Source organism: Olea europaea, chromosome 21 (genome assembly GCF_002742605.1).
Source record: "Olea europaea var. sylvestris chromosome 21, O_europaea_v1, whole genome shotgun sequence".
Classification (NCBI taxonomy): Eukaryota; Viridiplantae; Streptophyta; class Magnoliopsida; order Lamiales; family Oleaceae; genus Olea; species Olea europaea.
The window spans coordinates 6,818,120-6,830,931 of NC_036257.1; positions in this window are offsets into that span (position 1 = coordinate 6,818,120).

A 12,812-nucleotide genomic window follows, 5' to 3' on the forward strand; every position below is an offset into this window, starting at 1 on the left:
TAGGCCTTGTTTGTCAGGGTCAGGATATTAGTTTAGTGCGGGCAAAAAAATTTTGACGCCGAACGTTGAGATTTTGGTCATGAATTTGATGATGATAAAAAAATAAAACAATATTGTGACAATACTAAAAATGACATAATTTATATATTACACTTGTTCCTTGTGAGTTTTCATACTTTGATATCCTTGTACAATAATTTCATTATCGAGTTTCAAAAATATATCTTTCTCTATATAAGAAATTGTGCTATCATTTTTCTCCTCCAACCGCATCGAATTCTATCTTCAGATACTTAGTTTTAGTAAAAGAAAAACATGTAGAAAATGAAATCAAGAATCATATAAAGCTGACAGTAACTGTGCCACTTTCACTCTTGCACTAAGAGCAGGTAGTAACCAATAGCCATGGGCAACTAGAGATTTTAGAGGATGAATGAAATGGACCCATAATAAAAGATATACATATAAAGCCGCAAGAGTTAAAACAAGAGATACATAGAAATAGGGATACAGATAGATTTAGTGAGAGAAATAGGAATGAGGAAACCATTAGAAATAGGAATGAGGAAACCATTAGATTTAGTGAGAGAAACAGGAATGAGGAAACCATTACACAGCATTTCCACTCATTTCTCTTGCACCCTTTAAGGTCCATCCCTCTTCTTTCTATGTCTCTCATTTAAAAATTCGGTGCAAGCATGGTTTCCTCAGCATCTCCACTCATTTCTCTTGCACCCTTTAAAGTCCATCCCTCTTCTCTCTATATCTCTGATTTAAAAGTTCAGTGCAGGTATATGTCTGCACTGGACTTAAGGTAGCTCCGCCCTTGTTGTTTGTCATCCATTATTTGGAGATTAAAGAGTTTTGAATAGTATTTTTTCAAAAAGTGTGTAATTAAAAAGTAAGACAAATTTATTTATTTTTTTGTAGAATATTTTATAATGTAAATGTGTGATTTAAAATGATAAGGTAACAAATAATTTAAAGGGCAACAAACAAGCGCTTAATACCACTCATGAAACAATCTAAACCATAATGATAAGATGCGGACGGTGCACCTAGAATTTAAAAAAAGGCAGCCAATAAGAAGCAGCTGGCATAGAAAGTGGTAGTTCTCAAGTTTGACGTCATTAGTCAACGTCAAAAAGTGAGAAAAAGCAATGGATAAAAGTCGAAAGTGATAAATCTGATAAATCTAGATTCTGATTTTGCAGAATTTCGTGGGTCCCAAATTTTCGACGTCCACTCAATTGCTTTATTAGTTATTACTGCCGTCTATTTTGAAATGAAGTGCGCCTACATTGTACAAATTACAACAGAGACCCCAATCTATTTGAAAAGTGAAAACGAGTCAGTTTTCAAATGTTGGCATTGTCGGCTTCTCAACCTTTCGAATTAATCTAAGGGAAATGCTATGTGTACACCTCATGGTTTACACAATACATTATATCCGTTTCATATAGAGAGGGGGACTGAGTTTTAAAAATACTAAGTTGACAGTGAAAAGGGAGGGAACCAGAGGAGGGAAAATTGCACACGATATGCCACACGGTTGACTTATCCAAAAAATTTCAACCCCTAAATTGAAAGCCATTACTCCCCTAAGCCCCGACCATCGATGCCCTGGCCATCTTGTCGAATTTCTGTCTTACCCAAAATTTCGCAATCCTCAAATTGAAGATTTTCGATGAATATCCTTTTCCATCTCCGATGAATTTCGGTTAATTTTTTTGGAGATTTCTGATGACTCATTCTCTCATTGAAACTTGGCCTTGTCTACTTATCCTTCTCCGTCTCCATGTCTTAACCATTCCTCCTTTCACAATGCTCCATCGATACACCATTATCTCTTTGACAACATTTACCATCTTCAGATTTGATCCCTCTGTCCTTGACAAATATTACATACAATTCACAAGGTATTTACATGGATTGAGTTATGAACATCGACTTGAATCCGTCGTTTTAGCACCTCTAACTGTTCATATTGTATTTATTGACTTTACATTTGCTGGTTTTATGCTGTTGGATTTTACCAAAACTGTTGAATTAATCCCGTAGTTGATGGTCCATTGTTTTGCAGCTATAGAGGTCCCTGTTAACATGGCACAGAATGAAGCAATCCTTAAAGAGAGCCACTTTTTGCTGGACCGAATTATGTATAGATGATGGTACTTCCATTTTGTTTTGTCTACTTAAAGAACATCTACTGTTAGGGCTGGGCAAATCTCCTGAACTGAACCGATCGAGCCGAATTCGACGATTTTTGTCAAATTAAATACCCGAACGGATATCTGAATTGAGAATCGACGGGTACGGTTTGATTCTTAGTTCTAGACCAAGAACCGAAAAATCGAATCTTTCTAATTTTTTTTTATATTGAGTAAATCAAATTATTTTAATTTTAATTTTTTCTAAACAAATTAACAATTTCTAAATCCAAATTTTCAGCCCAATAATTAGTTTCATTTCTAATTTTTTTAATTTTTGGCTCAATTACCCATTTTATTGTTTCATTTCTTAACCCAACAAGATATAATCCACTAAATAACTTAAACACCTACAATAAAGTGTATAACGTTGTCTTGACTCTCGTCTTCACCCTCCTAATCTCGCTAATATTCCAAAACCTATACAATCGTCGGTCGATACTATGACCTCTGCCGATCGAAACTTTGACTGTAGCGATCATTTGAATGAGGTAGTTTACTAGTCTCTAACATTTCAAAACCATTGAATATATCATTAGTTGTATTTATAAAATGTTGTTATAAATGTTAAAAATTTAATTGTAGTACAGAACCGAACCGAACGGAACCGAACCCGAACGGTTCCATAATTATATTTGGACCCGACAGTTCCATTTACTGGATACCCAAAAATTTTGGTTCGATTCGGTTCTCTTTAGAACCGAACTGAACCGACCCGTGTCCACCCCTATCTACTGCTTTGCATGTCTATTGTCTATAACATTCGAAATGGATTACAAAGTTTGCAATATTTTCTAATCAATTGTTAAGATGGCCAACATAAATAAATTGCAAAGTTCATGTCCAATATGAGTCTTTTTGAACTGTTCATGTTCTTCTTTTGACACTTTCGGGTTACGATCTATGGGCTGCTGAAAAAATTTACACCACCGATGGCAACCTCCCTCTCAACCAGAGCATAGCAAACAAATGAAAATAGATTTACTGATGAACGTGGTGCCGGAAGTGATGACACGACGCCGACTTGGGAAAATAATGTCCTTTAAAGACCATCGTTGTGCTTCACTGGGTACCACAGTCGATTCAAATATTTTGGGTCTGCTTTCAAGTTCCAATGGCAACCGGAGATGGTGAGGAGCCGAAGATGGTGAGGTGTGCGAACGGTTCGAACTAAAGAGGGTTTGGGCTTTAGGGGTTTTCAAATTTTGGAGGAATGTGAAAATAAATTTGACTTGTTTTCAAAAACTATTTTGAATTAATCCCAGTGTACAAACAATTTAATTCCCGAGGACTTGCCAGATACCTCAGTGTAGCAACGAGCCATACATGTAAAAAGAAAAAAAATATATATATATATTGCAGCGAACCCCACCATGGGAGTACCCTGGTAGGGTCCTTGTACGCCAAGCTTGGTTGATCTATTTTCTGTCCTTTTTTTCCAAAAAAATACCACATCAGCCTGGATACATCCGGTTTCTATTTTCCAGGCCACGTAGCCGAATCACGATCTTTTACTATGTAGCAGAGTTGGTCCGTGAGGACAGATGCAGTCTAAATTGACATTGAGTCCCTGTCTCTCTTTAAAATAAATTTTTTAAATTTTCATATTTATTTTTAACAATACATTCATACAATAAAATATTTAACATATAAATTTAATTTTTTTCTTATTTTTTTAACTATGTATTTTCTCGTTGTTCAAAATATCATTTTTTCTCAATAGTAGGCGTTAAACAGTACCTGAATAGGCTTCTTTTAGGACTTGTGTAGCTGTGCTACTACATATATTCCAAAGACAAATTTAGCAAGGGCTAATTAAGGGTATGTTTGGAATAGCTTTTTGTAAATTATAAGTTAGAGTTTTTCAGAATATGTCTGGATAAAAACTCTTGAGTGTTACAAAACATTTAGACAAAATTAATGTTTGATCAATTTATAATTTTAAAAATATTTACCAAATATATTCTGAGTTTTTACCAAAAAGTACTATTAAGGAACATCGGAGCAAGTAGAATTAAATAAACCTTAAGGCAAAACTTTAATTAAATTTATCAACAATTTAAGGCGAATACTATTATATTAAGATTTAGAGTTTCATTTAAAAGATCAAAATTTTTAAAGTTAACAGCACGAAACCTTATAAATATGTATCATTTAACATGCCCTCAAGATGATGGCTCATTTGAATATATCAGTCTTGAAATTCGTGTGATCATTTGAGTCTTAGACTCTTAGTGGAACAAATTTTGCCATGTGGATGACTTTGTCCTTAATAGCTATACCACAAAACATAGCATCTAATTACACTCATACTTTTAATGAATGAATTTATTTGTTAATAATATATTATTGTAATAATCATGTTTGGTGTACACTATGGTTTACACTTTAGCACATGATAAAGTATCATTTGGCAGTTAAAATTTTTTTTTTCCCCATCCAATCACATTTTTACAACAATGCAAATGTCAAAAACGATGTCAATCTTGAAATGTACCATTAAAAAAGGAAGGAAAAAAAAAACCTTGAAATGTGCAATTGAGAAAATCTTTATTTTAAATAATATAATTCAATGTTGCGGTTCAATCGATACTTTTTAGATCGTGATTGTAATGAAATTTGGAATAGTTTGAAATAATAAAGAAAAGAATTTTACACAATGGGTGATTCTTAATTAAATTGTAGGACTCTGTAATTTGTACATTATGCTTGACACTTGAATGATTGTCAAAAATTGACTGGATGGGAAAACAAATCTTTTTTTTTTTTAATGTTAAATCACATTTTGCCATGCAGATGAATGTAAACAATGGTGTACATCAAAGTATATGTCAATCAGCGTTCCAAAAAGCTCGCCTAAGTGGCACTTAGGCTCGAAACTTGGGCAAAATGTCTTGCTTTGCCCGTAGACTTTTTTTTCCAATTCCCAAACGGTTGAATTTTTTTCCTCATTTCTTTCATTTCCCGTAGACGCGCTTTATTAAATTCTTTGGTTCGACTTTAGCTTATTATTATTTTTAAAAAAAAAACTTTTCATTTGACTTTGATTTCAAGTTTTTAAAATATTTTACCTATACAAAAGTTAAAAATGATTTTATCTAAATAGTTAAATAAGATTTAAATTTTGATGCTATCTACATTACGTAATTATGATCTTAAGATTTATTTTATTACAAACACCAAAAGCATGTATGATTTTCCTATAAATATATTAAATAGGACTTGTCTAGCTAAAAATTGAAACTATAAAAAAATTCTAATTTTTACATTTCGAAAACTTGAATATTACATAATTGACTAATGGTAGAAGTTATCAAGTAAATATTATATTTTAAAATTTTATGTTCAATATGTATTATTTTAATTATTAAATAATTTTTAAAAAGATTAAAAAATTAAAAAAATTATAAATAAGAAAACGCTTTTTACACCTAAATTTGTAAAGCTTGAGATTCGGTTCCACGTCTAGTCACACTTTATGCTTTTTAGAACAATGATACCAAGCATGATTGTAAATTGTGAGTAGTGCCTTAGTTTGGCCTTTAATGTTGGGATAGAGAAGTTTGTACCGAAAATTATGGAGACAGAGATGTGCACTTGTACTGTCCCTAATTGTGCCTCGCATTAAAAGCAAAATTATATGAAAGATTTTATCTGTACAAAAGTTAAAAATAATTTTATCTAAATGCCTAAATAAGATTTTAGTTTTGGTGTTATCTACATTAGGTAATTATGATTTTAAGGCTTATTTTATTACAAATTCCAAAAGCATGTATGAATTTCCTATAAATCTATTACATAGTACTTGTCTAGTTGCAAATTGAAACTATGAAAAATATTCTAATTTTTGCATTTCAAAAACTTGAGAGAGAGAGACAGAGAGATTATTCCGAATTTAGGGTTTTTGGAACTGGCTAGATGAATTGATTGGTTTTAAACTATAGTGAAGTTTACAAGTCACATTCAGTTAACATTTAGTCGATTTGATACTATTATAATATGTGATGGTGAATTCAAGATATCATCTAGTTTCCTTTCCCATTAAAATGTTAATAAAAAAATATTATGCTTCGACTATTCCGTGCACCATATTGAAAAAATCGAAAAGAATGTAATTGGAGTATTGATCAAGATTATTTTTGTTGCTTTATTAAAAAACTAATTGATTCTCTACAGAGAGTCAAAAGGGAAGATATTGAAGTTGTTGCTAAGATGCCAAAGAAGTGGCTCACAATTATCACTCAATCATCCCTTATTATATGGGACACGACATATGTTTGAATTATTGAGCCATGAATTGAGACTTGCAAAGAACCTAAATTATCACAAGAAATAGACATATGCCTATGGAAGGAGGGTAGGGTGGCACATCCAGTCTTTCTATTATAATGTTATATCATCGTGATTCACACAAGACAAGTGTGAAAAGGGAGGTCATTGATTAATCAAATAAATGACATTCAAAGTTTAGTCACAGGGACGGAGCTAAATGTTCAGTATTGTGGGGTCAAAAATTGAAATACAAATTTTTTTAAAACATATCATTAATGAAGATAAGTCAGAACATTACTACAATTACATTATCCAACTAAATTATATAATTGGAGATTAAAATGCATTGTCCAATCTCATAATATATCAAAATTTCATATCTTCGACTTCCCAACAACATTTATAAGCAATTATTGCTGATAAAATTGTTATTTTTGACTTCTATCATTTTCAAACAAATATTTTTTTTGAATTTTTTAACCAATTTGATTTAAATATAAATATAAAATAAGCTAAAAATTAAACTATGCAACAAAGGAAAACAATAGAAAATCTAGATTGTCTGAGAACCCAAGGTCATAATTTTGAATAACTATGAACATTATGTTGAATTATTGATCTGTATTAAGCATTTAAACTTTCAGTTTTAGATGAGATAACAAGCAATGGGGATGTGGTCGACAACATTTCTCAAATTCAAATGAATTTTAGAATAAAAACATATAAAATCAAACAAATAGGCTGTTGATTTGTTACCTGGACGGAAGAAAAATCACAAAATTAGCACTAGAAGAGAAAATTTGAATGGTGGTCTCGAACTCTCCATAGACCACTGTCTCAATTCTTCTCTATGTCGAGTTCAGAGCAAAGTCCAAACGCATATGAAAAGCAACATGAAGGATTGGAGAGAAAATGAACTTGGTCGCTTGAGGATGGATGAGCGAAAGAACAATAAATGACCTTGGCAATGGACAAGGTTTTGGGTAATTTACATATTAGGGCTTGGCAATGGACAAGGTTTGGATAATTTACATATTTAAAAAACAAAAAAAAAAAATTAGAAGAAGAAGAAGAAGAACAGAAATTTTGTGGGGGTCAATTGACCCCATGTGGGCCTGTCCATGTTTAGTTACTTGATAAAAATTGCATTCGTGACGTTGTTGGCCAGGCTAACTAACTAACTTTACATTTTACTACATGCTGTTGAGTTCGATATTTAAACTATCTAAAAATGCATGAAAATTAAAAGTATTAATGCTGTAATCTCGTGTTTTAAAATAATTATAATTTTAATTATCCTTTCATGCATGTTGTTCATGTGCGAATTGAATGTTTAATATGGTCCTGCTATTTAGATTTTCTTGTTGCTCTTATCATTGATGATTAAATCTAAAACGATGTGAACTTCATGGAATTGCTCATGGAAGCATATGTATATCTTCTGTTTAAATTGATTTCAATCTTCCAAATGGATGTGATATTGCATTCAGTTAATTTAGGAAGATATGTAAAGAGGATATTAACCATTCAATTCTGCATAAAAGAATACTGGTTAATCAAATTTTCTAAAAGAAAGAACATCACCATACTTATTTTTTTTAAGTAACAAGAAGCATATGCTAGAGACATTGTTTTTTCAACGGAGTTGGCCAGATACTCTTTCTTAGATGGACCAGTTTCATGGGAGGTCTATGCATACCATCGTTATTCGGTTGATGTTTGCGGCTTCAATTTATGCTATTTGGTGCGAGCGTAATGTTAGAAGCCATGGAGAGGCTCCGAAACACGAGTCTACGGTTATTCGAGACATTTTTTTTTTTTCTATTTGTGCACAAGTAAATTTATGTAGGGGCTTGGTTCCATCTAATGAGAATATATGACTCCAACGCTCATGACGTTTTCTAAGGATATTTTTTTATTGTCGTGGTTAGGTTATGAGCACTAATCTAGACTACAATTATTGGTGTTAGGAAAACGTATGTTTCTAGCCTAGTTTTTCTGGGGTATGCCCCTGTGTTTTTGTAATTTACTTTTACGTTTTTGATATAAAACATTTACCTTCTTCAAAAAGAAAGAAGCATATGCCTGCATGAGTAGTTTCGAAAATTTTCAAGAATAGATATTTGATATTTAAATATTCATGAGTTTTTTACTTATATAAAATAAATATACGGTTGCATTGGTTCATTTGCGTCCTTTGTAGTTATTTTAACTACCATTATGTATTTTTTTCTGAAAAGAAGTACAATATCGAGCATGTTTTTACGTTGACTAAAAATGTGAAATTAATTGGCTATGCATGCAAATAGTATTATTTGAATAACTTTTTCATTAATGTTATGAACAAAGAAAAGAGATGGTCGGGAAATGGACAATAGTCTGCTTGGTAGAAAGTCTTAACTTAATTTCAATTATAATATGTGAGGTGATATTTGTGTAAATAAAGATAATATGGTTATTTTATGTTACTAACAATTGTACAATAGAAATGCATTTAATCACTGCGAAGTTGAGAATTGCCTCTACATAAATGATAAACGTCGAAAGAGTTGATGAATATTAAAATCAACCATGCTATATAAACATTGTAGTTGACGTCAAGGTTTCATGTGGTTACATCTACACCATTGGTTTTGACCACAATTATTATATCACTGTCCAGATTTCTTCCACACAGAAGGGATGACAAGGGAGGTTTCAAGGAGAATTTACATCTAACATTATTCTATTAAAATTGATTTGACCTAGAAATTGTGAAGGTCGAATAATTTATTCTCAACACAAGACTTTGTAGGGGTAGCATTGTTTCTATATAACATTTTTTTAATTACATTTCTTTAATTACCTTATATGTTGTAAATAAATTTCTAGACGATGGAAAGGGTGAAAGTTATTATATATAAAAGTACTAAATAAATATGATGGACCCTAATTAAAAGTGATTAAAATTGACAGTCCAAAATTTGAAAGCGCATAGACTTTCGTGAGATATGGACATTCCAATTGATTTATATGTGATTAGAGGTGGAATAAAATTATTTATTCGATAGATGGATAAAATTAACGGTATGAACGAACTTTATATTTAGATGAATATTATGTTGCTACTTGAGTCTTCTCTAAAATTGTGGGGGTACGATTATTGTTTGCATAGTATTCCATGCATTTAGCAGCACCTTAGGATGACATAGACTCATTCACATCCAGATCATGAATATTAAAGTTTGAATACGCCTTAGGATTTGTGGTGATGACAGTGATTACTTCAAATTACAATTTAAAATATTAAACCGTGTTGTAGTAATTAAGTACCTTGCCTTGTTAAATTTAAGATGCATACATAAGACGTTGATAATTCAATATTCAATATAAGGATTCAAAATCTGTCAGGAAATATATTTTACTATTGAGAGTGTAACTATTTCGTGAAAATCCTTCATACAACTTGAGAACTGAAAGATTAAAATAGAACTTTCAATAAAGTTGGAAGGAAGCACGTGATTTCGAACAATTATGGAAAAAATTTTAAATTTATATATATTTGTATTTCTTATGTGAATTAATTATAATAGCTATATACATTTCATAAGATGCGAAATCTATCATACAATGGTAAGTATAGACTGTACATGCATTTAATACAAGCAGTTTTTGTTCCCTAATCTGTTGTGGCACATTTCGCAATTAATCTCTCTCACGATACTCTAAGGATAAGGTGGTGGGGGACCCTTAAGGTTGAGGTTCAACCTTTTTAATATATTGTATTATATTATTATTGGAAGAATCATTGTATCTTGGAAGGTAGACGTAATTTGATCACTTTACCACTAGAGGGCAAAATCTATCTTAAGGACATCTCCAATTGTGCAATGATACAATAGATTATCACACCAATTTGGTGCAATGAAAAAAGATACATGCAATCTTTGAACTTTTTGATTATTTCCATTTTGCCATTCATTTTATATTACAACAAATTATAATTCCTTCTATGTAATTTTTCTACCTTTTAATATATAATGATTTAACTTTATTTATATTATTTTAATTTAATTATTATTTTAAATTAACCTTTATTTGTAAATTCAAATCAAGTAATAAATAACAATTATTGAATATATTAAATTAAAAATTCTCAATTTGATAATTAGAAATTAAGAAGAAATTAGCACTAGAACAATATAAATATTTAAAAATAATAATTTAGAGCACGATACTACATTAAATGACAAAACTAGTTTTGGTTTTTATTATATGTAATTTTTGCGCGTTACAATGTAGGTTTTTTTTTTCCCCCAATTGTGGTATTCAATTTAATGCTCTTTTAAATTTATCAAAAAACTGCAACATTTTAGTTCATTAAGACCCTGTATAAGTCCCATTTTTAGAGGAAAATAGATTTTGGAATGAAAAATGTGTAGTTAAAAAATATGAATATTTTGGATTTACATGTAAATTTATTTTACGAGAGAATATGCAATTGAAAATGAATTTAAAATTATGAGAAAAATGGAGCTCAAACATAGGCTAAATTTAATTTTAATTTAATAGTTTTAGTAATAATATAGTTTATAACTAAATAGTTGTTGAAATAAAGGAAATACTATTCATTGGTGTAAATTTTTGTGTAACAATAGGAGAGGTGTGAAAATTGCACTAATTTGATGTAAAAGTTACACCAAATTAATGCAAACCAATGGAGATGTCCTAAGAAGATTTGCAATCACATACCTTGTTTTATTTTATCTTTTTTCATTTTCTTTGCATTTGTAGGTTGCAATTTGTTCATATTTTCATGCATGTATATTTCTTTCGGTAAGTCAAAATTCTATCCTGTAAATCGCACCAATAAATCATGATTTTATTGTATTTGCATGGACGCATTTTTGTCCAAAAAATATAATTATGCACTAATTTATCCCATAATTTATCGATTTACAGAATTACCGACGAATATGGAACCATATTTGTTGATCATATGCAAGCCAATATAAAAAATAAAAATAAAAAAACTGCAATGTAAATATAAGATATGCTCAACTTGAGTACTGAAGTGTTTTTCTATCACCATATTCACTTTAATTTTAGTAATCGAGCAGCCTGTCAACATTCATTGACGTGTATAAGCTTTCGAAAAGACTTTAACACAAAATGAACATTATTCTAGTCAATTACAATGCTATTGGTATAACTAGTAAATTTCGGTACAAGTCTCTGTCCGATTATTATCTCTATTTGATTCATTATTCCAAACACGCAGCCTTTGTTTGACCTTCATTTTTTCGAATTAAAAAAAAAAAGATTTTGTAATAGTAGTTTTTGAGAAAATGTGTGATTAAAATAATAGGAAAAAATTGAGTTTAAGTGTAAATTATTTTCCCCTCGACTCGTCTCCATTTAAAGCAAAAGCTATTTAATTCTCATACTCATTTTCAACTTTACATTCATATAATAAAATATTTTGTACGTAAACTCAAAAATTTTCCTACTTTTTAACCACACATTTTTCTAAAAATCACTATTTAAAATATCAATTTTTTCAATAAAGCTATCTAACAGGAGTTAGAAAAATGTATAATTGAAAATAAATTTGAGAAAAAATAAATTTTGAAATAATGGGCTCACCGGAACACAAGTATTTGCGTTATATGGAAAAAGCTCCTTGTCCAGGGCCCATGCCCTGGATGGACTGGGGCGTCATTTTCCCTATAGGTGGATGGCTTGTTTATATTGGTTAATGGTTAGGACATGATTTTACAACCAAGGTTCATGCATGATTTTTTCTCTCCTAACTTTTTGTTTCATTGTTTGTTCATGGCTTGTCTATCAATTGCAAATCTTGCTACGAATAAATAAACTCATTTTTTTTTCTCTTCTTGCTTTCATTTAATCACTCTGGAAAAAGAGTATAGTCGTTTGTCTTTTCTTTTCTCCAAAAGTTTACAATTTTGATTTATAAACAGCATATAACACGTCATTTTTGGGAAGTATCTTTAAATGATTTAAGTTATATATAAATAAAAATGAGCGTTGAGAAGTGAGTAATACTCCTGAAATTCTTGATATATGTGAATAAAAAGTCATTTGATTGTTTATAAACAATTAATAAACATGAGTTTGTATGGATATGGACAATGGACAAAGAATAAAATAAAAATGCAACCTTGACTATTTCAAATCCTTAAAAATAGTCTCTCATTGAGTTAAAGAATAATGTTAGTTATTAATACACATGATTGTTACGGTGAATTCCTTGATTTATTGTTCAAAGTATTAAAATGATACACAATTTTATTGGATTCATTGTCCAACATATTAAAATGAAAACAA